This window comes from Microtus oregoni, unplaced genomic scaffold (genome assembly GCF_018167655.1).
Source record: "Microtus oregoni isolate MIOR12 unplaced genomic scaffold, Mior012 000013F_ref0000133, whole genome shotgun sequence".
Classification (NCBI taxonomy): Eukaryota; Metazoa; Chordata; class Mammalia; order Rodentia; family Cricetidae; genus Microtus; species Microtus oregoni.
In genome coordinates, this window is record NW_024543072.1 from 23216456 (window position 1) to 23243434 (window position 26979).

The 26979-nt window shown below is 43.9% G+C and overlaps 1 protein-coding gene across 3 annotated transcripts in view; it reads right to left on the reverse strand.

Moving 5' to 3' along the window:
* Nek10 (NIMA related kinase 10) overlaps positions 1-26979 on the reverse strand; it is a 179942-nt gene that overhangs the window by 71918 nt on the left and 81045 nt on the right. The gene's annotated exons all lie outside the window — the stretch shown is intronic.

Here is a 26979-nt window from a genome sequence, read left to right on the forward strand (position 1 = left end):
GAAAAAAGAAAGAAAGGAAGAAAGAAAAGAAAAGAAGGCTACTCAAGTATTTTTCATCTCCAACAAGAAACCAGCCTTTGGGAAATATGGCTGAAGTGATACTTAATCACTACTTGCAGATATGTCAGGTGGCAAATAAGTGTGTGGTTATTGTTAGACAATAACTATAAAATAATTCATTGTCTTGTGAATTGAATAACTATAAATCAATTTTATTTATTGCAAAATTGAATAACCTTTGATTTCCTCACAAGGGATGAGCTCATCCATACTAGGGAAATCAAAAAGTTGAAGCCAGCAATGCTTTTGTAGAATATCACATACACATGCACGCACATGCATATACACACATGCATTCACACGCATACACACACCCCTCCCATACACAATCGCTAGCTCCTAATTTGAGATGGACTTTTCTTTTCTGAAGGAAGAAATGAGTGCGGAGCTGCAATGACACAACTTTGTGAAACCATGTTTTAGTTCGAGTCTACACTCCCCTGACCCCCAGGGCCCAGTGGATAATGGAGCCTGAGACCCCCTATGATTGCTATCCCACTGTGTACCAGTCTGCTTGACTCCAGCCTTTAAGAGAACAGTATAAGAACCGACCTCACCTCCCACTCATCCCCCACAAAAACAGCTTTTCCAGCCTAAACGAATGCAAATGTTAATCTCAAGTTCTACTTCCATCCATGCTGCTGACTCTAAATGATGCACATGTGTTGCTGTAATGATGCTGTGAAATCAGGGGACAGAGGGAAGCACCCTGCAGATGTAGCTTGGGTTGGTAACCCTGAGTGCTTCGGGTCATCTGGGGTCAGCTGGAGCCAGTGAAAACTCTGTAAAACTCTGCTAAAGATTTTTGTCAGTTATCCTTTCTTCTGTCTCTATGTAATGTTTCCTATACTGTCTAACAGAAAAGAAAACAAAGCCCTTTGTCAGGAACAGATGGAAGACACGGGGAGAGAAGTGGAGAATTCTAATTTGGGCTCACTCTTGGTCAGACTAATCCAAGAGGAAGTCTGTGCTGTTGTTCCCTAGAGACTTAACCAATGCACAGAGCATATTATATATGACATTTAACAAAAATAAAAGATCTTTGGAAAAACCAAAAACATCTTCAATTAAGTGTGCAAAAACTGTATTCATTGTACTTTATACACAATAAAAATGTTCAGGTAAACCCAAGGGTAGTGTAGAGTTGGACACATGTGGAGGAGTTCCATATATCTCTATGAAATATTCTAGTAAACAAATAAGCCTAACTCATATCCAGCTGCCTCTGAAGGAGGCTGGGATAACATTCTCAGAACCACAAATACACCACACTCACACACACACACACAAAACATGCCACACACACACACACACACACACATACACACACACCACTCCACACACATACTCACACATACACAAACACACCATATCACACACAAAACATACACACCACAAGCACACCCCATCCCACTCCATACACACCACACCACATATACACACCACACACAAACACAATTCCACCCCACACACACCATACACATATTATACCACATACACACACACACACACACAAAACATCTGCCTTTAAAGTGTGATTTCACAGAGGACTAAAGGCAAAGGGAGAGAAAAATGAGAAGCAGTTTGATCTAATTGAGAAATAAAGACAAACTGTTTCAATTTTAATTTTTCATGAGTGTTCCCTTGCTGATAAACAATTAAGCTGCTAATTGCAAGTAATTCTTATTTACTCGCTAAACAAGGAAAATAAATGTTGGACCTCGGTGAATTTCAGAGCATACTAGAACAGAACATTATAATAGTTTTCAAATAATTTACTTTCTTCTCAATGGAACTAAGTGGACAAAATGAGAAAACCCATGTGACAACCTCGGGTGTAGGAGGTGAACTCTTCCAGAGCTGTGACACTCAGCAGCTAGAGTTTCACTGTGGTCACTACAAACACACACACACACACACACACACACACACACACACACACACTTTGATGGATGGCACAGAGAAGAGAAAAGATGATGTGCAGATGCTTGACACATCCAAGGTTTTAGAAGCACTAAGATGAAAACCAGGCAGAAATATACGTAAAAACGACACTTGAGTTACTTAAGCTGTTTTCCATGGACGTGCGAAGTAACCATTCCGCCACAGCTGTACAACTGCCCTGGAACAGAACAGGCCAATCACTCATTCCTAAAGCCTGCTTAGCTGCAGCAGGGGAGCTTATGGAGTAGAGGTAGTCTGCCCTGCAATGGGCGACAGCGGGAACTCTGTTTAGCGTCACGAAGGTGCAGATGGCCATAGGCACAGGAATATCAAGCCAGCTAAGGCCAGAAACGCAAAGTCCAGCAGTAATGGTCACACAGCATCAATGCCCTGCTTCTTGTTTCTGTCCTCAATAGAAAGAATCAGAGCTCACTTCAGAACTGGCTGGCTCTAGGGCTAAGGCTGAAAGCCTATCAGCAAACAAAACTTGATGTGGGAGTGATTTCTTATTAATAAAGAAACTGCCTAGACCCATTTTCTCCCAGCATTCCGTTCTGTTTACTCCGCCTACCTAGGCCAACCCATAGGTAGGCGGAGTAAACAGAACGGAATGCTGGGAGAAAGAAGCTGAGTCAGGGAGTCGCCATGATTCTCCCACTCCAGACAGACGCAGGTTAAGATCATTCCTGGTAAGCCAGCTCGTGGGCTACACAGATTAATAGAAATGGGTTAGATCAATATGTAAAAGCTAGCCAATAAGAAACTAAAACTAATGGGTCAGGCAGTGTTTAAAAGAATACAGTTTCCGTGTAATTATTTCGGGTAAAGCTAGCCGGGTGGCAGGACACAGCCCGCTGCTCCGTATTTCAACAAAAACTATCTCATAATGAAAGGAGTATGTCACAGGGATACAGAAGCAGAATATGGGACAGTAGGAGAAAGACAATAAATGCAGTAGCTTGCTAGTCAGGTTGTCTGCCCTTAACAACATGCCACAGACTACAGGAAATGACAATTATTTCTTTTTCGAAGCTCTGAAGGCTTAGAAGTCCTTGAGGATTGTGCCGGCCAATTTAAGTTCCCAATAAGGGCCTTATTCCTTTCTTGAAGACAGCCCTTCCTCACTGTGTCCTCTTATGGTGCTGAGAAATGGAAGCAATCTCTCTGGAGTCTGTTTGAATAAAGGTGCTAATCTCACCATGTGGCAGTTTTGAATGTAACTGATCCCCATAATCTCATAGGGAGCAACACTATTAGGAGGTGTGGCTTTGTTGAAGTGGGTATGGCCTTGTTGGAGGAAGTGGGGTGGTTCCCACCTAAGTATCCAGCTATTCCCTACCACCTGGCACTCTGCACATGGCCTATGGGAACGGGGGCTGGAGGCTAGGGCAGACTAGAGTAGGTGCGCCATCTCTTCAGCCTGCTGGGTCAAGCCTTTCGGTTTGGGGAAGGATTGTCCACACCCCTGTAGTTACCCTTCACTTATTCTCTGTAAGGAAGCCCAATACGCTGCTTTCTGAAAATGAACTTGGACAGAATCATGCCTTAATCTGTCATTGTCACCTAGGGAGAAGGGTTAGACATTGCCTTCATCTAATCCCTGGGAAAGAATATTGGCCACAGGCCTTGTATGGGATTCTGGGCCACTGGAAGTGTGCCTTTGATGGGAACTGGGAGACCAAGGTCGCCTCCCTAGTCGTTTTCCTGTCCAAGACATGAGGTAAACGGCTTTTCGCCCACATTTTCTGACCAAATGAGCTGCCTTGCCACAGGCCCACAGTAGGACCCGCCAATACTGAAACCCCTAACGTGTCTATGTGTCACAGAAAAGCTTTTCTCTGTCAGCTTCCATCCACAGGCATTTACCACAGTACAGGAGAGCTGATGAACACGTCTCCCAAGAAACCGGAATAGCTGGGCAGTGCTGGTGCATGCCTTTAATCCCAGAATTTGGGGGGCAGAGGCAGGCAGATCTCTGTGAGTTTGGGGCCATCCAGGTCTACAAAGTGAGTCTCAGGACAACCAGGGCCACACAGGGAAACCTTGTTTGGGGGGAGCGGGGTGGGAGAGAGAACAGAATAAATACCTTTTCCAAACTTAGAGCTAAATTTCTCTTCTTTGATCACATTCCTGAATTTGGCCTGGCCTTAGTCTAAGCTGCCACACAACTTTCTCTGGCCCACCCTGAAAACAGGCTGACATTGGTTTATTGTGGGATCACAGCTCCCTTCTGCATCCTACATTCAGGAAGATTTCTCCAGCCATGCCGGTCCTGTCTGTGGGGGAAAGAGAAGCCATCTCCCTGACTTTGCATGTCTGTGGTCTCAGGGTGGAGCGATGGATGCCCTGTCTGGGCTGCAGCAGCCTCCTCTCCTCTTCAGAAGAACCATTTCAGATAAGGTCTCTCCTTGCCTCAGCATGGATTTGGTTCTTTTTGAGTTTAGATAACTTACTTGAAGACTTGTTTCGGAGAAGGGTAGGGATGGAGCAGGGGCCTATGGGGTGGGAGAGGATGCAAAAGAGGAACTGAGCTTGCTTTCATGACAATGATGCTACCTGGTACTTGACTCTCTGAATAGAGTCCCCAGAGGCAAAACTGGAGACATGGAGGAGGGAAGCCAGCACTCCCTTGGGCTTTGGAGTGAGCATCAACAAGAGGAACACACAGCCCTAGCTTGGAAGAATAGTGTAAGAAAGAGCTCCTTGTCCCCCTGGTTAGTGGGATGCACAGCGGAAGTGGAAGTCATGTGGAGGAAAAGAAATAGGGGGCCACTTGTACCCGACCGAGCAGGGTCAGGGCTCATATCCTAGAATCAGAGAGGTCCTTCTGCTCTAGGCTACATTCTTCAGAAACAGCAATGGGACCGTCCCCAAATGCAAAGTGGATCCCTTTGCTACCTCCAGAGACAGAGCATGCTTCCTCCTCTAAGTCACCTTTGTCAGGACATCTTACTATAGCAACAGGAAGCAAAACTAAGATGGGGATCATGAGATGGGCAAAGGGTGTTGAAGAAGGTGAGGGTGGAGACAACATAAGAGGCCACTCAAAGTCGAAAGATACATCTAACAGGGGCATGGCGGTGAAGAAGGAGAAAGGAAACCAATAAAAACTGAATGCCATAATGAAAGCTAATACTTAGTATGCAATTAGTTAGTTAATTACTTTCTGATAACTCTTGGGGCTAAGTTTTACTGCTCATGCCACCACGGAGAAGGAAGTTCAAGCAGTCCCAGGCTCTGTCACAAACCAGCAACTCCGAGCACAGTGACAGCTGGACTCTGCCACTGAGTTCAATGAGTTGGCTCTATTACAACCTAGAGCCTAGGACACTGATATCACAGTAATCTGTTTCGTGACTCTATAGGGACAACTAAGGTACTCACAGGGTTGTCTCTCTCTCTGAGGATACTGAGCAATTGCTGCAGCCAGGAGAGAGTTCCCAGCAGGCACCTGCACTGGGTTGACCTCCCTCTCCCCTGAATGTCTTCCCATTCTTTTTCCACCCCCACTGTCATTTCTCACCTTATCACCTGTGTGCCCCAATAGCTAGTTCCTAAACTGAAAGCACTGGAGGATGCTCACCCTGCCTCCCTTGGACTTCTCGGATGTCACGTCTCCTCTCCACCGGATATTTTATATGAATTCCTAACTCCTGGTGTGTCCCCATCTCACACAAATGGCTCACACTTATACCTAACCGTCCGGGCATCAGTTCATTCATCAGAAAACAAGATGATAGCCGATGGATTAAAAATTTCTAAGGACTAGACTATTGACCATGAATAATCAGAAAGAAATAACAGGGCTGAGACAGATCGTTAGTTGAAGAGTCTGTGAAATTAATGAAATTAGTGCTTTGAGAGAAGTGGAGGAGGGTCAGTGAGAAAGCATCTCATTGACAATGTAAAGATGTGGGTGGCACTGTGGAAGTGACACCTGGGGACATCGTAAAAGAAAATGTTTCCCTAGCAAATGCTGGCAGTACTGATGCAGGACCCCGAGGCACTTGAGTCGTGATCAGGGCCAAGTGTTTGGAAACTCGGTTCATGTTCGGAGTGATTCACCTGGTAATGTTTGCATCAGGAAGAGATGGAGAAGGAAATTTCACATCCCACCAAGTGTATTAATCCTGAGTCTGTTAAGATGCACATTTGATTCCCAGGTATTGATTCGCACTCCCATCTCACCTGACTGCCTTGAAGAAAGAAAGTATGGGGTGGTGGGGTACAGCAGAGGGCTCAGCAGTAGAGAGTGCTTGCTGCTTTTGCAGATGACCCAAGTTTGGTTCCCAGCACCCAAGTTGGGTGGCTCACAGTTGCCTGTAAATTCAGCTCCAAAGGATCTAACGCTCTCTTCTGGCCTCAGTGGGCACCTGCACTCATATAAACATACGTTTATATACACACACATAATTAAAAATAAAATAAATCTTATTTTGAAGAAAAGGAAACTAATGCTCCACTGTGAACCAAACAGGAAACAAAAACGTACAATTGAAAAGAACACTAGTGTTGAGGAATTTGTACTGTGCAACCATGGAGCCCAAGGTCTCTCTACCCTCTGGGTACAGAATCTAACCAAGGTGGTATAATAAATGGTATCTGTTGGCATATATGCTTAATTTGAACTGTGAAGTAGCCGATGCAGAACTCAAGATAACTCAGTTGGAGATTTAGCAGCACAGAGCAAATACAATGTGTATATCTGTGTATACATGTGCACACTCAGGTCTACATAAATATTTATGTGTGCTTCTGGGGCTGTTTGTGGTTGTGCGAGATGGATAATGAGCTACTGAGAACTGGATCAAAGATAATCACCACGGTGGGATATGAGTCAATAGGAATTAATGAGGAGGAAGGAATTTGGGGCACTGAGGAGGAATGAAGGTCTAGGTGCATTTTCTGGAAGGAAAGCCATTACATTTCAGTATCTGGTAAATACAGAGGAGCATCATGCAAACGTCTTCATCCTTTCTTCTAAGACCCACTTATTACAAGTCCCACCAGAGGAGAAGGCAAAAGGCACCCACGCTGCTGTGTGTCAACATCACAGCCTTATCCTGGAGACATCACTGTCTAAAGTCTGCCATCACACTGCTCTCAGCTCACAGGCACAAGCTGCCACCAAAAAGATCTTCAAGATGTGCTCAGAGACCCTCCTGGATGTTTCTAGAACACAAACTCCTGATCAGGGGAAAGACAAATGATGTCACGGCATCTTTCCCTGCTGCTGTGTAAGCAAACTGCTCCAGGGACAGCTATAGTCCGTCACGGCAGCTAAGGCACAGGAGTACGGTCTGGGAGCTGGTCACTTTTAATCCACAGTCAAGAAGCACAAAATAAAGCAAGCAGGCATGGGTTCAGTTCCTTTCCTCTATTTCATACAGTCCAGGGTCCCAGCCATGGACTTCCACTGTCCTGTGTAAAAGGTGCTAGTGATGATAATGTCATCAAGCTGTCCTTTGCAGGAGACTAATTTGGGATCAGTATGTGACCTCTCCCAGCTGTGCCATCCAGGTCAAGATCCCTCCTGATGTCTGCCTTTCTTAATGACTTTTTCCACTTCTGGGTGTCTCCCAGAAAGATGCTCATCCTTGGTGTGGGAGGTCCTTCTGTCTATGTGCTGCTTTTATTGGTTAATGATTAAAGAAAACTGGCTTGGTCTATAGCATGGGAGGAGGAAGGCCCAGTTAGGAGAAGCCATGGATCTGCTGTCTGAGACAGATGCTGGGAACTTTACCTGGTAAGCCACAGCCACATGGCAATATACAAAATAATAGAGATGGGTCAGTTTAGGATATGAGTATAGCCAGAAATATGCTTAAGCTATTGGTCAAACAGTATTGCAAAAAATATGGTTTTCTGAGTGGTCATTTCATGGTTGGGTGGCCGAACAAATAAGCAACCCTTCCCCAAACACATCCACAGAACCACCACCCTCTAACTCAGGTCACACCCATGGGCAAAACATGTTCTCACCCTGCAAGTTTGCAGGGATGTTCTGCAGCAAACACTACCAGCAAAGAGAAGCCTCCCCGCCTCCAGACAGTCTTTGTTTCATTCTGCCAACAAATAAGTTTACTGAGCAAGTGCTGTGTAACTCATGCTGCTACAGGACATGTCTACACAGGGGCACGCAAGGACCACACAGCCCTGGCCTTAGAGGATGCATGTTCTTGCTAAGGAGACTAACACCAATGTTAACAAAAGTATATGAAGTGCTGTAAAGGAAATAGACTACATATAACAGACAAAGTTTATCTTGTGAGCTGGTACAGCCCTGTTCTTTGGCCTCATAAAAGTTATTTAAGTGGGGATATGAATAAATATGAAAAAAATCTAAAAATGTAAAGAGCTTTTTAAAGACTGCATAGCCCAGTTAGCCTTGAACAGTCTCCGGGGTGCTGGGATTTCAAGGGTGTGGCACTATGGCCAGTTGGTACACTGCTAATGAATAAATTTTATTATTTTTAAGCAAATAACGAATTTCTTATTCTACAAGATAGGTAATTGATGTCTTAAACTGAATGATGTCTTAAACCTCCCACCACCTGCTGGGAACCTATTCACCAATAAGCTGATATGCGGGGAGTTATCAACAAAAACACAGATGCCACGTGGTCTGAGAAGGATGAAGAAAATTCCAGCCCCAAACATCTTTCCTGAGGCAAATGCTAGATGAATAGATCTAAACTCCACAGTCCAATATGGCTGAAGAAAGCAAGAAATGCATGCCACTTTCATCAATGGAGAATAGAGAAGACACTGGCTGGGAGCCTGAGCAGCTGCTCACACTGAGGTCTCTCTAACCTCCCACCACCTGCTGGGAACCCATTCACTAAGCCGATAAGCTGATATGCGGGGAGTTATCAACAAAAACACAGATGCCCTGTGGTCTGAGGAGGATGAAGAAAATTCCAGGCCCAAACATCTTTCCTGAGGCAAACATCTCAAACATCTGAGTTCTCACAGACAAAAGATCTTTCCTTTTATGTCACGCACAAGATATTTCTGGAAGGTTGGTAATGGAGGAAGGGATTTAAGCCTGGGAAATCCAGGGCCAGCTTATGTATGTTTGATCAGAACTATCAGATAAGATAAACTGAGTGGCAATAGTCCAACATGGCATGACGTCCAAGGTCACGCAGTAAGGCATCATTATAGCGACTTTCCTAAGATCAGATTGGGGTTAAAACAGAAAGCGGGAGACAAGGGTCGATGAGTCTTTTCTTACACTGTTCCTTGGAATCTAAAACTCCAAACTCTGACACAACAGGAGGCCACTTTCTTCTGAGACAGTGGCCCTTGGGAGGACAGAGTACATAGGAAGAGGATTGATTGCAAGTTCAAGGCCAGTCTGGGAGAGAAAGAGAGAGAGAGAGAGAGAGACTATCACAACAACAGCAGCAACAACTACAACAACAAATGCAGCTGCTCTGCTTTGCAGCATTCTGTGCCCCAGATTCCATTTATACCAATCTGACTAGAAACTGTGGTTTAAGACATAAGCAGCTGTGCTTCTCAACCTACGAGTCGCAACCCGTTTAGGGCCACATATCAGATATCCTGCTTGTCAGATATTTACATTATGATTCATAATGGTAGCAATATTACAGTTATGGGGTAACAACAAAAATTATTTTATGGTTTGGGGTCACCACAACATGAGGAATTGTATTAAAGGGTCGTAACATTAGGAAGATTGAGGACCACTGGTCTAAGGACACCTGCCTACAGGATGGATTTCCGTGAGCCCCACTCACACTGTGACCATTACTCAGCATCTGTGAAAATAATCCCTGGTCTATCTTTCAGCAGGCACTGGAGAATTTCAGAACAGGAGGGAACAAAGCACTTTCCTTAGCTCCAGATTTGATGTGCTTCCTTCAGAGATGGTGGCTCTCTACACGGACAGAGTGGATAGAGAGAACATTACAGTGACAGCCAAGGTTCTGTGTGGCTGGAAGGAACACTACAGTGATGGTCCCAGCTCTGTGTGGCTGGAGGGAACACTAAAGTGATGGCCGAGGATCTGTGTGACTGGACGGAACACTACAGTGATGGTCCCAGCTCTGTGTGGCTGGAGGGAACACTAAAGTGATGGCCGAGGATCTGTGTGGCTGAAAGGAACACTACAGTGATGGTCCAGGCTCTGTGTGGCTGCAGGAAACACTACAGTGATGGCCGAGGCTCTGTGTTAATAGAGGGAATGATACAATGATACCCAGGTCCAAGGCAGTTTCATGCTCAGTTTCTTTTCAGCATTTTGGGGGCTGCAAAACACACTCCTTTTTTAGTATAAATTTAAAATAATTGAAATATAACAAATTTAAATGTATTCGAGTGGTTTTTACTTCTTTTTTCCTTGGATATTTAACATGGTGGAAAGAGGAAAAGATAAAAGATGGACTGGGGACTGCAAGCTATGCATTGTGCAGGGAACTTGGGAGATAATTGCTCCTGCCCATGAGAGATGGCCATAATCAATGAGAGACAGGGGCTCCCGAGAGGGTCATTACAAATTGAACACACACCTAACATTAAAATGACTGAGGATGGCAATGAAAACGATAATCAACTACATCCACAAAATACAGCACTCAGGACAAGGGGATAAAGTCCCTAGCGTGGCAGCCATTTGCTGCTGGTGAGAGGGACAATTACAGATTTAGGAAGCCTACATAAAACCCCATGGAAACAAAGCAGAAAGGATTATGCAGACTAAATTCAATATTTTTTAGTATATAATACATTTTTAATAGCATACACTAATAAAAATGCAATGTTTCACTTACATAAATGAGGCTTGAGCAGATTTGAATAGTTTGTCAATATGTACACCTGAATACATACATATTGAGCAAGCTGGTCTGAAAACAAACCATGTACTTTTGGAGGGACGACAGACTAGCACTTAGTGTTCTGCAAAGAGCCCAGATTGACCCGTCTGTGTGCCATTAGCAGCCCCTTTTATATTCCTTCTAGGTTTGATCTTGAGGCTGGCTTTAGGCAATAAGGCAAGTTGATAGTCACAGAGGCCTGGGAAGTGCTCTCTTTTCAGACTTCTTGGTACATTCGCTCCCAGATCCCAGTTCCAGAATGTTCAAACACAGTGCCACCGTAGCCATGAACAGATCATATGGAAGTCAATGGAGGAGTTGGCCTCCAGCTACAGGGGAGAGTAAAGGCAGCAAGCAGTGTCTACCTCCTTCTTACCAGGGCAACCACACAGCATGGCGAGCTGTTCTCATCAGACTCATTCCAGAGCACAGACCTCGAGCAAATAAATGACCAATTCTCTCATAAAACTAACACATGTTTTGGTAAATGCTGTACAATGAAATTTTTAAAAGATGTGAATTAAAGAAAATACCCCTACATAATCAATGAGGCAAAGAAAAAATTAAAAGACACAACGAAAATAAAACACAACAGTAAAATTTGGGATTGTGAAAAGAATATGATGTAAACATTAAAACTATCCAATATCATTTTTAAAGTTTTTTTTATAAGACCTAAAGTAGAAAAGCATCTTGTGTTTAAAAATCTGATGACTTGCTATTGCATAAAGAGCCATATTGGTTTTCTCTAGGTCCTGTGACAATCAGATCTTTAGAGGCGTAAGGCACATTTATAGTTGAATGGCTCTATCATAGTTCTTGTTGGATTAAAATGGCAGTTTGGGATGATTGCATTCCTTTCTGAAGGCTCTAGGGAGCTTCATTTCCCTGCTCAGTAAGGTTTCCAGAGAGTGGCCAAGCTCCTCAGCCACGACTCCAGTGGGAATCCATGCTAGCAAGCAACTGCAATGGAGCCTTCATGGCCAGCACTCACCCTCACGATCGTCGGCCTCTTTTCTCATGATGAGAGGCACCTACCACTCCACTGTGCACCCCCCCCCATTCCACCTTCTACCTTAATTCCTGCTCATTGTTGGACAATATATTCACAGGTATGGACCTTTGGGAGCTAGGCCACGTCTCTGAGATTTAAGACAGCTAAATTTTGTGAAGATTGACAAGCTAATTTTAAAACTTATATGAAAATAATAGAATGTAGAATGAGAAAAATATTAAAAAATAAAAGCAAAGTTGGAGAGCTTATTGATGCGAGATGTCCTTTTGTATATGCGTTGCTTTTATTGGGTAATAAATAAAGCTGTTTTGGCCAATGGCTTAGCAGAGTAAAGCCAGAGAGAGTAGGTGGAGTCAAAGAGATGACATGTAGCTGCTGAAGGAGAAGGATGCCAGATCCTTACCAGTAGGCCACAGCCTCGTGGTGATGCAGAGATAATTTAAGATGTAACAGCTAGCTAGGAATATGACTAAGCTATTGGCCAAACAGTGTTGTAATTAAATAGTGTCTGTGTGATTATTTGGGTTAGAGTAGCTGAGAAATGAACTAACAGTCTCCATTTACACTTACGCACTCTGCATAGCTCAGCCCTTTCCCTATAGGAGCTTCTGCCGTTGGCCTTCTGGACACTGGCACTTCTGTAAGCTAACAATGAGCAACTGCATGCTGGGCAAGGTATAGGAGTGAACAGGGAGGGAGGACCAACGTCCAGAGAGCATCTCTCTGAGAGGAAAAAGAAATGTAGAAGGCGGTGAGGATCCAATAACGTTCTTTCCTTTGGGAAAGTTTCAGTGAGTATTGATTATACAAAATCCTCGGTCCCGCTGCAAATCTTCATACATGCATATACTGTACATTGGCTATATTGACTCCCCTTGGTTACCCTGACCTGCCAAAACCCATTTCTCCTCTTTCCTGGCAATGCCCTTTTCTGACGTTCATGTTGTCTTTTCTTTTTCTTCAAAACAATTAAATAAATAGAATAGAATGTATTTGAAACCTAGTATATATAAATGCACATTTGTTATACTCACAAAATGTTTCACAATATAAAAGAATGAAAACATATTGAATGGTTAGTGGTAAGTGGTAAAAATACATGTAATCTGCATTTTTCTCAATGTTCATGCACTTTTCAAATCCTTTCAACCAATGCTAACTTCTTTTATAATGATAATAAACAATCCAATACACATTGTTTTCCAAAAGCTATCATTGCCAGAAACTTTAGGGCAAGAACTATAAAATGTACTTTTATTAACCTGTAATTAATATATGCTTTAAGATGAGCCTGTATAAAATCTCCTTTTCACATCAAAAGGTCCACAGGTATTTTGAATAGCTCGATGCTGAGAAACATCTTTCCCTCAAATGCAAACCAACATTTAAAAGCTACCACTTGCACCTTTCCGAGTTGTAACAGCTAGTCGGGAACTAAAATGTAGATAATTACAGCATCCTCAGTCATTGCAGTCAAGGAAGAGCCTTCTAAAAACATGACCTCAAACAACCCAGGGCTGTCTGAACACTCTCGCCCAAGCTATTACTGCAAATTACCCTGTGCAGAGCTATATTTAATAGATAAAAGGGGTTTTTTTAGGGCCAGAATGTCTAACTCAATAGTGTCCAGAGATTTTTTTAGAAGTCTCTTTTAGCAGTAAAATACAGAAGCACAATTTTTGAGAGAATTGGCATGCAGATGGGTAGCACCTTGGGGCTCACTTTGAGCCTTCTCCTTTCCTCTTGGCTCCCCTATATTAAAGCAAGTATCCTCAGACTCCGGGTTCCAACTTCCCTGAGTGCCTCTGCTGGCTGCGACCCTAGCTCCTCCTGCATCCCCTATGATACCTCTCTTTGCCTTCCATCTCCATCTCAGCCTTCAGTCCCAATGCCTCTTCTCAGCCCTTAACTCCTCCTTTGAGACCTCAATGGGTAATCAATCAATCCATCCCTGCTCATCTATAGACCCATGGGTGTTTTTTGGTCTTTGACACAGGACCCATAACATCACTCTGGAAAGGACAGCTCTTAGTGCCTGGTGTCTGTACCGCTAGCTGCCATTGACCACAGCAAAAATCTCTGCCTTGAAAGGAACTGTCTCATCTGATGCTGCTCTCTTCTAGCTTTCCTTCTTCTTGCCTCCCATCTCTACTCTGTCTGTCTGTCTGTCTATCTCCTACCATTCTGTCTTCGGCATGAATCATTTCATAGAAAGTTGTACAGAATGACTGTGGATGCTCCTGATATCCCACAAACAATGTGCTAAAAGTTTGGTCTGCAGGGATGCAGTGTTGGGAGATGAGGCCCTTGGAGATAATTGGATCATGAGGACTTGACCTCATCAGTGGATACAATCATTCATTATTCATAGTTCAATGGATTATTAGGAGGTAGTGGACACCTGACGGGGACTACTTTAAAGGCAGGTCATGATGGATGTCCTTGAAGTGTGAATTTTGTCCCTGGATGCTTCCTGGCCACCATGAGGTGAGCAGCTTCGGACTGGCTTGCCGCCATGATGTTTCACCTCTTTACTGGCCCGGAAACAATTAAGTCAAATGGCCACAGATCAAAACCTTTGTAACTGCAAGTCAAAGATGCACTTTCTTTAAGCTTATGTTCCCAGGACTTGCACTGCAGGAACAGCTGCCACGTCGTGTTCCTTTTTGAGACAAGCTGCGTCATCATTTTTTAAACAATCCAAAGCCAGCATATTCCAAATTAAGTGCCTTATTTCTCTTCCCCAGCAAATTACATCTTTCCAAGCCTCCGAAGGGCCATGGGTTAACCTGTGTCTAACGAGCGGACTCAGTGAAGTCTCAAAGCCCAGCCCTACGAGTATGAGTCTGCTTTCGAGATACAATCACATTAAGATGAGGTCACAGTTGATAAGGTGCATCTAATCCTATACACGCTTTGTCATATCAAACAACACAGAGAGACCAGGAGACATAGGCAATGCTGGGTAATGATAAGTAGAGGCTACGGCAAGGGCCATAAGGGCATTCTTTCTCCTACCTGCCCTGTCCTTTGGCAGCTCATTCCATGGAGACTCCTGTTTCCTCATACATTGATCTGTCTAGCTCATCAGAATTGATTCCTCATTCATGCTGGGGAGAACACATGACTTCTGCACTAGGGCCTCTCCCAAGTGCTGTCCAGAGGGTCCTTGCCTTCTCGGGACTCCCTACAGGGTCAATTAGCATGACCAGGAAGTCAAGCAAGGCCACTCTGTAAACTTTGACCACTAAAAGATGATTCTTATCCTAGACTACCAAAACTACTGTCTATAACCATGAAAAGCACAGGATTTAGAAACAGTACTCAGAACATGTCATCTATGGTTGCTAATCAAAAAGGGGAGTGGGGGGGATCCAAAACCACATCTGCATCCCTTCCCTGCTCTGGTGAGGATGATGAAATTGGAGAAAGCACATCCACAATGTCCCCTCTCTTGATGCCTATGTGTTGCATTAAAAATCCTTCCTGCCCCACAAAAGCTCTATCACTCTAGTGTTCACCTATACAGAAATGATGTTTGTTAAAGGCTGGTAGGGGGTTACAGGGTCTCTGGGGGGACTGCTGAGTCGTGCCTGGAGGCTGTGCAATGAAGCAGAAAGTAGCAGTCAAGATTATGCTGCCCTGGGAACAGCACATGCCCCCATAGAAGGACAGTGAATACAAGACCCCATCTGCCACCTTCCACGGCTAACCTTCCCCTACTCCGCCATGGACGCTGTCCAGCCCTGCTATCGCCTATCTTCTACGTGCAAGCTCGACCCTGCTGAGATTAAGGTGCAAAGAGCCCCGTGTTGATGATGTCAGGGGGTATTCATAAGGGAGTAACTCTTCCCTCAAATTGTATTCCATCTGAACAGCTGGAAAACATGGCATATTGCTATATCTTTGGAAATACAATTCTGAAAAGACTAGAAAAGAGGGAAGAAGAAGAAGAATCTTCCTCAGGGATTTCTTACAAAATGTGCCTTCTCGGTCTCCACACTGCTCAGGGCCTGGCTGAGGAGCCGCTGTTATCAAGTGACTCACACAGCTGCTACTAAAGTGGGTGATTGGGCCACCCCGGGGCAGAGAAGGCTACACACTTTTAGCGCAGGGTCTCACCCTTGTGTCTTTTCTCAGCCAAACTCTGAAGAGTGATCAGAACTCTAAATGAACAGAAGGAGATTGTATACGGTCCATTGTTAATCATCTGCCATTCGCCAGAAATCCCTAAGAATAGTGCTGTCCTGCCAGCTGTATCTGAATTTTTTTTAACATGTTATGGTGTCACACAAATCCAAGCTGGAATCTTTGCATCCTGATTGCTATGTCTCTGCTTTTCTTTTTAAAGCAAAACTACTAACCCAAACTCCACCTCCTACACAGCTGTTTCCTCAGGATGACCCAGGGTGAGGAACCCTCCTGTGTTGGAATCTGTCTTTCCTCCAAGTCTCTAAGTGCTCAACACACCTGTAACCTCCTGTTGTGGGGACCCCCCCCCCAGCTCTGCACACCTGTGACCTCCTGTTGTGGTGACTCACCCCAGCTCTGCATATCTGTAACCTCCTATTGTGGGGTACCCCCCCCAGCTCTGCACACCTGTGACCTCCTGGGGGACCCACCCCAGCTCCATTTTTCTCAAGTCATCAAACTGAGACATGAACTGAAGCAGCGGCCATGGAGTACTTCCTACTTATTAGTGATACTTTCAATTATTTCTATGTTTTTATGGATCATAACAGATATTCTAGTGGCAATCTATCTGTCTTTTTCCTTACTATTATTTTCATTGGTTAAGAACACTTTAGATGTCATAGCTTCCAGGCTAGGTAACATCCACAGACCCCAAGCGGTTAGAAACATGTGTAAGGCATCACTCAGAGACTTCCCCTTTACCTGACAGGAATACGGGTTAACAATTGATGTGGGAGGACCCAGCCCACTCTGAAGAGCAAGCCAGGGTGTAGCGTTCCTCCAGGGTCTCTACTTCAGTTCCTGTCTAGAGTTCCTGCCTTGGCTTCCCTCAGAAATGAACTGTAACTGAGATGTGTAAACCAAATAAACTCTTTACTCTGAAGCCACTTTTGGTTAAGGAAATGAACAGGCCAGGTTTTTCTAGTCCACTGCTTTACGGTCCCCGAGGGCCTGACTGGGAGCCCAGTTGAATATGAAGCACAGTCTGGGCAAGTCAGCAAGCATGTCACATTTGTACAGTGCCAGACTCCAGGTGTCAAGACGGCCGACCTATGGAGTCACGAACACAAATTAAATTCAATCCCCAGTCTTGGAGTTTCTCGCTGTATATCCAATTGCCACTTGCTTGTCTCTAAGGATGGTTTTAATGGGGGAGAGAACAGCTGGCATTATTGGGTGACATCATAGACTTTTCATTTGTATTCAAACCAAATATCACCAGCTCTCTGAAAAGAAATCAAGTACATAACTAGATAAAATAATTATGATGAGTTGTAAAAGAAATTGAAGTCTCTCAACTACAACATGTGATTATACAAAGGCCCTTTCTGAATGTGAAGTGTGTCTTCTTGATCCTGAGTGAGACTGATAAAGAGCAGTGGAGAGGAGTACAAATCTTCACAGAGGGACATCCCACCCCCTACAGCTTTGTCAGTGTCACCATGGGTGCTTATGAATGGCCTGGAATGATCTGCAGACCGGTGCAATCAGCACTGGGGTGGGGAGGATGCTACATGCGTACTGTGGAGTACCATTGGGGTAGCTTCACTCTTCCTAACTCTATGGGCTTCTCTGGTGAAGCTCACCTGTCAAGATAGATGAGTATGTCTGAAGAAGAAGAGGAAAGTTTCAGTTTTGTTTTGTTTTTCTGAGAAGAGAGGGATCATCGTTTGCCATATTCAAAGTCTTTGAGGTCTTGGGGGCTACCCTGTAAGTGTATCCCTGTTGTGTCTGTCTATATGTGTCTCTAGTTAACACAAATGCCAGGGGTGTCCTGCTGGCACCTTCCTCTTGGTTCTCCTGAATACATAAGACAGAATTCCAGCCATCTGCAGTCTACAGGGCTAACCCTTTTGTCCCCTGTATCTGCTGGTTGAGAGGCCTGGCATGCTCAGGCACTCAAGACTGACTTTTCAGTGACTGATGGGAACGTGCGCTCCAGTCTCTTCCTTCATGAAGGATAATTCTGAGTAAAAGAAGCTCCTGAGGTCTTCAACAAGCATGGGAGCAGAGAAGACCCTAACAAGAATGTTTCTGTCCGCTTTCTCTACTTCTGGCTGTACCCCCTCTACCATGTGTTCCAGATTCACCTCCAGAATCAACCACTCTTGTGGATATTTGCCTCAGGGAATGTTTACAGGGCAAATCAAAATAAGAGACAAGTGTTAAAAGAAAGGAATGTGAGGTGAGGCAACAGAGGACTATGGGTGAGGTCCCAGTGAGTACAGAAGAGCAAACTGCAGCTTAGCCCGGGACATGAAACCTAGACCCGGGACAGCGCTCCGAATCTCCTCACTGCCATCTCCTTCACCTTCCTGCTGAGTGCTCACCTCCTATGGAACCAAATGCTCCTGCTCAAAGCAGATTAGGCAAAGCCAAGTCTGCGTCACAGAGGCAAGAATTCTAGGGTTGGCCCACCCGTCTATACAGATAAGGAGGCATGTGGATAGTCGTCATTTTGACTAGGAAGAAAAGGGATATCATGGCTTCACCACCATCTTGACTGAGGGCAATCACATGGTATGATCCAGGCAAGGAAACAACAGATCTCCAGGGATACTTTCAAATTGGTGTAAGATTTTTATGTAATTTCTGTGCTAAAAACCATGTTTGTATAATATAGGATTTTAAAGCAATCCTTGTTTAATGAGGTATTCAAGCCGCACCTACCTGCTTTCATATGCAAGAACGTACCTTGTGCCTCAGCCAAACTTTGCAACATAAGAGTCGCCCAGTTGACAACAGATTTTAAAGACATAAATGGGTTATGGGAAACAGTGGAAGCTTGTAAAATACAGCAGGACGGGAGTTCCCCAAGAGTGCCCAGATGCAAAGATGGATCCTGGGAGCTTTGGGAATGCTGGAGCCATGTGAGAACCACAAGAAATGCCAGCCACAGTGAAATGGAGCAGGCTGGAATCTAGAAGGGAGGCCATGTATATGCTCAGGGTGGGGCCAAAGGGGTGATCCAAGCACTCAGGAAAACACAAAGGAATGCGAATAAATCCCAGATATTGAGCTCTGAATTCTTTATACTGTTGGAACTTGGTTTTCCCCTATCCAGTTATGATTGTACTCTATGCCTTCACTCCTGAAACAAAAATGGTATTTTATTTTGATATTATCAGAACATACAGCTAAGAGTTTTTAAACTTCTTTAAAAGGAAACTTTAGAGCTTTATACAAAATTTTAAAACTTGATGTTAAAAGAAGCTTTAGCAATGTTTAAATGTACAAGGGCTAGGGGGCATGTCGAAATTTACAAGATATTTCATTATGACATCTTTGTTAATATATGATCATGATGAATAGATAAATAAAAAGTTAAAACTTAGGGTCAAAGCTAAACACCAGAGACTGGGATATTCCTGACTTATGATGCAATAAGACAGTGGCCTTAGCAGTTTGACAAAGAACTTGGAACTGGCTTATAGAACATCTCTCCTTAGTTCAGGTCAACGGAGACTGATTTAAAGATATATGTCTAACCTCCTTGTTATTTTGGTAAACTGAGTCACACAGGGAACTGTTATGCTCTATAATATGATGGATGTACTATGTAGAGGTTAGGAAAGTTTCCAGTCTCCATATGGACTACATTTCAAGTCATTTCTTGATACTAAAAATGTTTCAATTCAAAAATTGTTATTTTTATTATAAACTGTTAAAGATGATTAAGCTTTGAGATGTTTGGGACTATCCTTAATAAATTTTTGCTGAATATGGCATTTAAGAAATTTATACTTACATAACAGAGACTCCCAGATCATAGCAGTGACCTCCAAGGTCTCCAAGAAGATAACGGACACAAGAACTGACAACTCCATCTAGACTGTGGCAATGCCGACCACCAAGAAGGACTGTCCCAGTGCCTCACCTGCAGCCAAGGCTAGCCCAAACTGTGGACAAATAAGGCACTGGAGAGCTGAGTGCCCCACTTCACCTAGACTGTGGCAATGCCGACCACCGAGAAGGACTGCCCCAGTGCCTCACCTGCAGCCAAGGCTAGCCCAAACTGTGGACAAATAAGACACTGGAGAGCTGCTTGCCCTACTTCACCTAGACAAAGTGAGGTCACTTCCTCCCATAATCATGCTCCACAAGAAAGCTTCACACCTTCTGGGCCTGGCAGCCATGGCTGTTGTCCTGATACCCCTGTACTGAATGCCACGGGAACCACAGGAACCTGGGGCAACTGTCCAGGTAAAGGACTATGGACAAGTCTTTGTCATTTTGATTATTGCTGCTCAAGTCTCTGGTCACACCAATGGCTAGGCTAACTGTAACTTTGTCAGCTAGTCAACGGCAGACAATCAGCTCCTTCCCCCAAGACTGCAGCTGCCTTGTTAGCTCATTAGTGAAACTCCTAGGTTTCTTGTTTTAAAAAAGACAGACAGGTTGGCTTTGTTCACAGGTTTCATACTGAGCAGGTTCCAGAGGTGACTTTCCACTAAAAAAGAACTCTTTGCAATGACTGTCCCCAGTAATACCTTATGTCTCTGGTGAATGAGTGAAGTCCACACTAAGTTCTGGTGGTCTAAGAAAACATAAATAAGTTTTAGGGTCTTGAAAAATGATTTAAGATATATAAATACCAACTATAAAGACTTATTATTACACTGAGATTTCAAGGGTTCAAAATTTTATCATTGACACCTAGACTTCTGATAAACTGATATAGCACTGAATACTTACTGTTCAGTGACAAACTCGGGGTTTTAAGTTTCCTTTGATTGTTTTCTAAGCATAGAATTAAAGGTGCCTTTTATTGGGCTAAAACGTATATCAGACTCTCTATACATAAGAAAAAGATGTTCATGCTTTCTAACCCAAAGCCATAGCCTTTGCTCTGACTCAAAGGTGTAAATGGGATCCAGCTGCTCTACAGATGCCCAATAGTGCTTCTCTACAATGTGGATTTCAATAGAATGGTAAGGTTAATAGATCTAAAACTTTCATATCCTTTAGTAGACTAAAATTCAGATAAGCTTCAAAAAAATCAAAAACGGGTTATAAGGCTTGGCTCCACCTGTCACAGGTGAATCAAGAAAGTTCCAAATGCAAGGTTCTTCTTTAAGTTCCTGCGTTTTAACTTCTGTTCCTAGTCTTTATTTATCTTGGCAGACTGCCATCTGACAGATAGACACACTGACCAGGGAGCACCTGCCACCTGACAGACACACTGACCGGGAGAACCTGCCACCTGACAGACAGACACACTGACCAGGAGCACCTGCCACCTGACAGACAGACACACTGATCAGGGAGCACCTGCCACCTGACAGACAGACACACTGACCAGGGAGCATCTGCAAACGGCAAGCTGTTGAGCTCTGGATTTGCTGAAAGCTGATGGGAACCAGTCCAGCCAATGTGATTGCTTCCTGTCTCTTCACCGGATCAGCTAATCAAAAGCTTCTGACAAATGTCCCATCGCCCAGCCTTTGACTAGCCAGCCATTCAGCTTTCCTGGGGCCTGACAAACTATGCCCCAGTTTAGCCAGAAGCAGCTACAGAAGAGAGTACATCATCCCTGCCCCCATTGAAGCTGAAAACATTAAGTCAAAAGGAAATTCCCTGACATAGAGGACAAAATGGCTACCTATAATGCCAATTGATATACTAGGAGAAAATGAGCTCAGATTTACAAACAGGGAGATACATCAACTAAAATTGTTCTACAGTATGATAGGACACTTGGCCTGCTTTATGCAGAACACAGAAATATCCATCACAGGACCTCTGGCCCTTCCTTGTGCTTCTGCTAATTACTGTTGGCTCTTATATCATTGATACAATAATTGAATGATTATTCCTATGTGGGTACCATTAAACTAATGGTTATTAGATCCAAATGTAAACCATTACCCATCGTAGAGCCAAGGATTTGATCCAGGACACAACTTGAGGGGAAATCTTACACCTGAGGTTATTCATGCAGGCTCATGCAGCAGGCAGGACGGCAAGTGCTGAGGCCCAAGAGGCTGGGCTATGGCTGTCCACGTTAGATTCAGGCTCCTTCGCTTACAAGATGTGTGACATTAAAAAAGAAAGCTTGACCTCACTCCCCTAAGGTTACTGGGGAACGTAGTCCTTATCTCATCAGAGGCCTGAAGACCAAAATACGGGGCAGGCCTGCCACCCAGTAAGCTCTATATGGCTGTGTGGTCCCTGCAAGTAAAGCTCTGTAGTGAGCGGCAGATGGACAGTGCAGGGACACCTCCAATACCTGCTCTCTGCTTAGCAGCTTCTGTTTGAATCCAGGGGACCACGTGACCTATTCCTCTGAGTCTTTAAGATGTACTTAGAATTTAATTTATGCAATTAAATTCTGAGTTGCCTCAAAATCCTCTGCTATCTAACCTAAGTGAGTAATAAAGCCTCTGTCTCTCTCCCTCTCTGTTTCTCTTTTCTTCCTACCCCAGTGTGTGTGTGTGTGTGTGTGTGTGTGTGTGTGTGTGTGTGTGGTAAATGCCTACGGATTTTCAAGAGATGGGAGAGGTCAAGACCAGAGAGAGATAACATTATTTAGATAATCTTATCCACACACAAAAAGTCTAACAGAGACAGTTACTGACAAACACTCCCGGCACAGCAGCTCAGAGCACACTGGAGACAGCTCTGTCCTGCAACTCCCAGCACACTGGAGACAGCTCTGCCCTGCAGCTCAGCGAACACTGGAGACAGCTCTGCCCTGCAGCTCAGCGAACACTGGAGACAGCTTTGCCCTGCAGCTCAGGGCGCCACTGGAGACAGCTCTGCCCTGCAGGTTTCTGACTCTGCACTCTAAGAAGAGTTTCCTTTCGTCTTGAAATTCTCTGCTTCTTGGCCTGGTTGTCATAAAAACCCTGAGCAGTCACTAAGGAACCAAAAACATCGACACGGGAGGGTGGAGGAAGAAAGGAGCTGCGGACAAACAGAATAGAGTGAGGCCCCTCTGTAATGATCACGGAACAAATGCGATTCTTAGGGCCGTCTCTGCTGTTTGTTCCCATAAGTACCAACCACCTCCAGTCGTAACAATAATTCAGCTTCAGCAAGCTCATAGAGCTAGACATGTTTGCTAGACATCATACATGAATGTCACATTGGACTTTACAACAGGCCAAAGAGATGGGCAGTGTGTCCATACTGTAGACAAGGAAATGGAGGCCATAGTTTTGCAGTCCAATTTAAAGCCAGGCATTCTAATTCCAGTCTGTGTGTCCCATGGTCAGTCCCCAGCCCCCATCAGTACAGTCTGTGTGTCCTATAGTCAGCCCCCACCTCCATTAGTACAGTCTTTGTGTCCTACGGTCAGCCCCCAGCCCCCATCAGCACAGTCTGTGCGTCCCATACTCAGTCCCCAGCCCCATCAGTACAGTCTGTGCGTCCCATACTCAGTCCCCAGCCCCATCAGTACAGTCTGTGTGTCCTACGGTCAGCCCCCAGCCTCCATCACTCTACCCTTATTCTGCAGGTTCCTCCTTGCCATTTCCCTAAGAACGATGTGTCGAGTATACAAGAATATTTGTCTCGACAATTCCAAATCATTCCAATCTTTTAGCCTACTCAATGCCATTATTTGCTGTCCCCGTAACTGTGGAAACTCTAAAAATAGAATAAATAGAAAAATAAACTAACACAGACATGGTCCCACTTCAGACACCATGGAGCCCAAGCGAAGGAAGTGCACGAAGCCACCTCATTAGCGCACCAGCCTTTCACCCACCATCATATGGAATGGCTTGACCTAGTTTTAGTTAGATCACCTCACTTCAAAATACTTACTAAGATCTGCCAGTCCACGGTAGGCCCTGGGGAGTCAGTGGTGTACAGTAGCTCAAAACCGTGCAACTAAAATGGGGTCACTTCTCACCTACGGTAAGGCTGCCTCCCAGAGACCCTTATAAGTTGAAAAGGTTTTAAACAAACAAAAAAAAATGCATATCACACCTCACCTCAAATATGTACATCAAAGCTTAAACTAGTGGTTCTCAACCTGTGGGTCGCGACCCCTGTGGAAACCTTCTGTTTCAAGAAAAAAAAACAAAACACCATATTTATGATTCATAACAGTAGCAAAATTGCAGTTATAAAGTAGTAATGAAAATAAATTTATGATTTATGATAGGGGTTACCACAACATGAGAAACTGCATAAGGAAGGTGGAGAACCACAGGCTTAGATCCATGGAACTGTGCAAAGAACTGGCCTCAACTGTGTGGCTGCCTGAAAGCTGGGGGTCAGCCTGAAGACTCAATCCAGAAGCTCACAGGAAAGAAAAGGTTCAGAGGCAGTTCCCACTGGATGTATGCCACTTTTGTCCTGTCGCTAAGTTAGAAGACCTTACACTGGGGTCCGCCTGTATAACATAAGGTCAGAGAGGGGTAAGATGCAGGGGCTGGATCTATAGGGTGTACAGGTGACCAAAGCGAACATGTGGGCTGCAGTGCCATCAGAGCAGAGGCCAGGTGGAGAGAGGAAGCCAGCCCCAAAGGATGCACACTTTGGAGATCTGAAGAAACAGCCAGAGGGGAGGAGAAGAATGAAGGAAGATGTCTTACAAGAAAAAAACAAAACAAAAACCAAAAAACAGTTTTCACTGGGCAGTGGTGGTGCATGCCTTTAATCCTAGCACTCAGGAGGCAGAGACAGGCAGATCTCTGTGAGTTCAAGGTCAGGCTGGTCCTCAAAGTGAGTTCTAGGACAACTAAGGCTACACAGAGAAACTCTGTCTTGAAAAACCAAAAAAAGAATGGGTTTCTTCCAAGCTCAAGACTCAAGGCATTATTTATAATTGAGGTCCCCTCTCCCTGAGGATTGACAGTCAGGTACTGTTCATGAGGAGAAAGGGTCTCATGAAGCCTCCCTTCTCCCTGAGAACCGATAAGGCAGTTCCTGGTTGCTATGGGAGAGGGCGCCCTTAGAGCGACTGGTAGGCTGTCCATGTTCCTGTAAGCCCCTCTCAACTCATGGGATCATAAAACCAGAAATGAACTGGGAAGAAAAAGAGGGTCCACAGATAGGAGAAGGATGAAAGAGTGTGGTCAAAATACATTATACATATAGTATATACATACATAGAGAGAGGGATGGATAGATAGAGCTATGAAAATGTCAGAATGAAATCATTATTATGTATAATTAATATATGCAAATAAAAGCACATGAAAGACTCCCCAGGAAAACTGTTAAGTGATAAATACTTTCAGCAAATACCAGGACATAAAAGCAACATACAAAACTCGGTAGTTTTTGTATTTACCAATAATGAACTTGCCAAGAAGAAAATCAGGAGGGGAAAATTCCATTTATAATAGCTTCAAAATAATAGTGAAAAAATACAGGAATAGACCTGACCGAGGAGATCAAAGACCTGTACATCAATCATTCTAAAACACCGTGGGGAGGGGGTGAAGAGGTGATGTAGCAGTAAGCGCACTGTTGCTCTTGCAGAGGACCTGGCTTTGGTTCCTCGGGGTGGAGCACAACCGGCTAGAACTGCAATTCTAGAAGAACCTGGTGCCCTCTTCTGGCCTCTGCAGGCACGAGGCACACATGGTGCATGTACATACTTGCAAGCAGACACTTAGACACATAAAAAAAAGCACACTGTGGTAGAAAGAATAAAGCCAGACGTGACTGAGATGTTTGCAAGCCTGTCTGTGTGGCTGTACCAGTCACAATAGCCAAGATGTGGAATAAGTCTAGATATCTGTCAACTGATAAATTGATGAAGAAAAATAAAGTATATATATATATATATATATACTTTATATATGCGTGAGAGAGAGAGAGAGAGAGAGAGAGAGAGAAAGAAAGAGAGAGAAAATTTTATTCCACTATAAACTGACATTTCAGCAAGAGAAACCAAGAGAACAGGAGAACATTACTAGTCAGCCTTAGAAAGATGACTAGAACTTAGTTTCTCTCATGTGAAAAATCCATATTTGAATGAATGAATAAATGAATGAATGGCATAAAGTAGAATAGAGGTCATGAGATGGGGAGGAAGGGTATAATGGGGAGGAATAATAAGGGAGGATAAAAAAGTAAAAAGACAAGCATTTTCTCTCATATTCGGAATCTATACTCAATTCTACATACATATATATTTGTACATTATATATATGTATGTATGTATGTATGAGCAGGGATAGGATTTAAGGAATGAATGAGACTAACAAGGATGGATGAGATGGGGCAAGTCTGAGCAAGGTAAAAAGATTCATAAAACACATACACACATGTATATACATATATGCATGTACACATGTGTGTCATAAAGAAATCCAGTATTTCGTACACTAAAATCCTGGTTTGAATTAAAATATTAGCATTCTGAATTTAGTTTATATATCCTGGCAATAAAAAATTAATATTAAATATGACTAACTGAAATTTAACTCTGTATCTCAATGTCATGTAATTTTGGTAGTGAGATCTCTTGAGACAGAATGTGTGAAGAGTTAATGTTTTGTGACTGAATTATTCCCAGAATGAGTACTGAGCGGGTCAGCCTTGTGCTTAAGGAGTTAAACAGAAAGATCAACTCGGGGGTTTAAGAAATGCTGGTAAGGTCAGCAGCATCTCTCCATCTTCCCACAGCTCAGTTTCCAAAGTAAAAGAAGCAGTTCTAGCAAGACAGACAGAAGGCTGCCCTCAGCAGGCATTTCTCTAAAAGCTCCATGAAGGGACTTTGCAAAGTAGCGTTGCTGCTCCCAGACAAGTTCCCAGCATGCCTTAGGATCATTTTGGCTCTCTCCCTAGGATGCAGTGTTTAACAATTGGCTAGATGGGGAAAACTGGAGACTTCTTGGTTGTTTGTTAAATGAGAGCTCAGAATATTTCTCTGAGAATACATTATTTTACTCCACACATGTTTATTGGGGTAGGGGCCATGTGACAAGCCCCACAAGGGTCTGGCAAAGGAACCTTCAT